At 37.2% G+C, this 3,467-nt stretch overlaps 2 non-coding genes across 2 annotated transcripts; one reads left to right on the top strand and one right to left on the bottom strand.

Moving 5' to 3' along the window:
• The first annotated feature begins 2,712 nt into the window (after positions 1-2,712).
• Positions 2,713-2,794, top strand: Trnas-uga (transfer RNA serine (anticodon UGA)). The gene has a single exon. It is a non-coding gene; the product is annotated as a tRNA-Ser (tRNA).
• Positions 2,795-3,042: 248 nt separating this feature from the next.
• Trnas-uga (transfer RNA serine (anticodon UGA)) lies at positions 3,043-3,124 on the bottom strand. The gene has a single exon. It is a non-coding gene; the product is annotated as a tRNA-Ser (tRNA).
• Positions 3,125-3,467: the final 343 nt, after the last annotated feature.

A 3,467-nucleotide genomic window follows, 5' to 3' on the forward strand; every position in this document is an offset into this window, starting at 1 on the left:
CGACTAAACTTTGAAATTAATCTCAATTGCTGGAATTGTTTACAGCATTGAATTGAGAGGGCTCCAACGACAACTATGATGTTTCTCTCATGTTTACGCCGCGTTCGTTGTCTCTCAGAACAACATAGAGAGAAAAAAAATCGTTGCTTTCTCGCTCATTCTCATTAAGCGAAGTGCATATGCTGATTATGTACATCGATGACGAAGATGAAGTTAGGTGTGCATTTACTCGGTTTCAAATTACGGAAAATGAAGGAGTTATCGCAACAAAAAAAAAGTTATCTGCAATCGAAACGTTGTAAGAAGTATGGAAAATGGAGCGAACGAACGAAACAGAAAAATTATAAATTGTATCCTCGTATAATCGAGAATTGCGACAAAACTTTTAAGCGTCAATTCAATTTTCGCACAGTTTTCATTATTAAAGTGTTGCCTTTTCGTCGTGCATAGCCGTTTTTTCTTTCTCCTTCGAGTTTCTGCTACTTGTTCTTTGCTGGTGCTGAATTATGCGCAACTTTCGTCTTGACACAAGATGTACAATGTTTCACGTACATTGTCAGCCAGCACACAACCTTTTTTCCCTTGCTTGTCTTCTGTCGTGTGACGATGGCTGGTGTGTGTGTGTGTGCTATCTATCGGTATCTGGTTTCGTTCGGCTTGACGTTATCACCATAAAATCGGATTTTCGAGCGATTTTGTTTTGTTTAAACATTTATATAATAGATTTATACGATTTACAAATTTGCAGAAGCACACTTCAAGTTTTGCCCGAAAGTGCACGCTCACGTGATCACTCTCATACCCGTAAATGACACCGATAAATTTATGATTAAACCCATTATGATAACATACTGTATCGACCGGAGTCATAATTTCGAGTGCACGCTGGGCGCTCTATCAAATACCATTGTATAATAAGATTTTGGTGTTATTTGAAATATATGCCGAATATCCGGCTCATTGACTGACTCGTATCGTACTTATTGTGTGCTCTTCTTGCAAATCACTGTCTCTTTCGTTCATTCATTCATTCATTTTCGTTGGCGTTGAGACCAACACACAAACTCAGTCGCGTTGGAAGTTTCTTATTTTGTTGTCGATCTCTTAAAGCAGCAATTAAATTTTAATGAGTTTTATCCGCGATCCAATTTTCAGTTTGATACAACGTGCACATTATACACTTGTGGGTATTTATGATATCGGTATCGATCTAATAATATCTGAAATGAGCATGTAACATTTGAAGTCTGTGTATTGTGTGTGTATGTCGTTTTCGGCCATTTTCGAATTTCTGATTGGTGGCATTGAATTTCTGATTGCTGCATTCAGCAGTTGCGAGTTCAACACACTTCAATTCAGTGGCTCGATAATTTTCGGCTGTCGAGCGGAACTTGAGAACGAGTAAATTATGCACAATCGAACATGAGATACGAGCGACGCGCATACACATACAATCGGTCCAGCAAACCATAACTTAATAATTGTGATTATAACCTGAAAACATTGCAATATCGAAACACAGCAGCAATAAACACTGGGGATCCTATCATGAATGTACAATCCATGGATGGAGTACATGCATCACACTCAGTGTACTACTTCATACAGTGTACACACATATATGCACCGGGAGTCGCAGATTGGGGCCTGTGCCATTAGCTGACACATGCACAAAGGCAGCTCTGTTACCGATAGAGAGTAACAATTTAAGCAGTTAATTGATTTTGTATTAATAGCAGATCATTGCGTTTGCAGCTAAAACCCAACGCACAAAGATTTATGAACCATTATGCATTCAAGTTTTACGATGTAAACCTTGTTCGCCATTCGATCAAACACACAGAGTGTGATGGTATACAACGCAAACATAAGCACATGAGCAGTGTGTGTGTGTGTGTGTGTGTGTGTGTGTGTGTGTGAGTTCTCTCGTTCGCACACAAGTGCACATACGACATCGTTTAGCCCGAGATACACACACGGGCATTTTAATTAAATTCGGTTGCTCATTTATAATGGCGCTCTCGATGCGCCGAAACCAACCAAATACCAAATAATCCATTAGCTGCGTTTCATTTAATGGTTTCAGCTATTATCGACTGTTTCGACTGCATGCACTTGTCACCATTAGCTGATATTCAAAATTTTTCAAATGACATTAACATATTTGTATGCCAATCCTAGAACTTTAATTTCGGCATCGAGTTAAATCAATCAACTGCGTTTTTTCAGTTTATTCAATCGCTTTGCATGGAAACACAATAGCGTTCATCGTTTTTCGTTTTAAAAAAACAGATCTGTTCACAAGACCTTTCTTTGATTTGATTTTATGTGTTGTTGTCGGCCTCATATTCAAGCATTCATTTTATTATTGAAACAGGTTTTTTTTCCACGTAACTAAATTAATGATAAAAATACACGTCACAGCTCAAAAAAGTCATGTGAATGTTCAGAAGAAATGTGTCAAATGAATGAAAAAAATCTGTAAAAAATGTATTGTTTTCTCGCACAGTTGAACAGTTTCATTGAAAGATATCAATTCAATAGCAGAACCTGAATAAATATTTTTGTGAAACAACTCAATGGGAATGAAACTTGAGCTGCATTGACGAAATATATTCATTTATTTCAGCTGTTTAAAGAGATTTAGAAATGTTATGCAGACTCCAAGTGTTATGGGCCAGAAAGATGAAAATTTTCGACTGATCACATATAGCTGCGATGTCCGAGTGGTTAAGGAGATGGACTTGAAATCCATTGGGCTCTGCCCGCACAGGTTCAAATCCTGTTCGCAGCGAATCAATTTTTTTTATTTAATTTTTTCAATAGTTTGACGTTCGTTTTATAGTTCCTTTGATTATTGATCGAATCATATGTGAAATTTTTTTTAGAAAAAAAAATTATTCATACAACAATAACAATGTGAGAGTTTTTTCAAGTGAAACATTCGAGCATGTGTATAGACATTTGGACATTTGGACATTTGAGCACGAGTTTTTGATTGAAAGTCACATTTGTTTTCGAATATATGTAAAAAAATTGATTCGCTGTGAACAGGATTTGAACCTGTGCGGGCAGAGCCCAATGGATTTCAAGTCCATCTCCTTAACCACTCGGACATCGCAGCTATATGTATTCCATTGAAAATGTGTCAGTTTTAAATCATGCGATCATTTCACTTTGGATACTTCCGGAATGATATCTTCATGCTCACCTTGATTTGTGAATGTGTTGCATTTGATTTCACTTAATAAGAGTATGCAAATGGTATAAAATCGAAATTCAATGCAAACCATTCACGAATCACCGTTGAATATAAGCATACAATATACACTTCCATATACATAACGTTCACTCTGTGCGTAAAGAAGATAATTGCGAAGTGATCACATATAGCTGCGATGTCCGAGTGGTTAAGGAGATGGACTTGAAATCCATTGGGCTCTGCCCGCACAGGTTCAAATCCTGTT

This window comes from Sitodiplosis mosellana, unplaced genomic scaffold, assembly GCF_009176505.1.
Source record: "Sitodiplosis mosellana isolate CC-2019 unplaced genomic scaffold, AAFC_SMos_1.0 Smas_scaffold_6226, whole genome shotgun sequence".
Taxonomy (NCBI): Eukaryota; Metazoa; Arthropoda; class Insecta; order Diptera; family Cecidomyiidae; genus Sitodiplosis; species Sitodiplosis mosellana.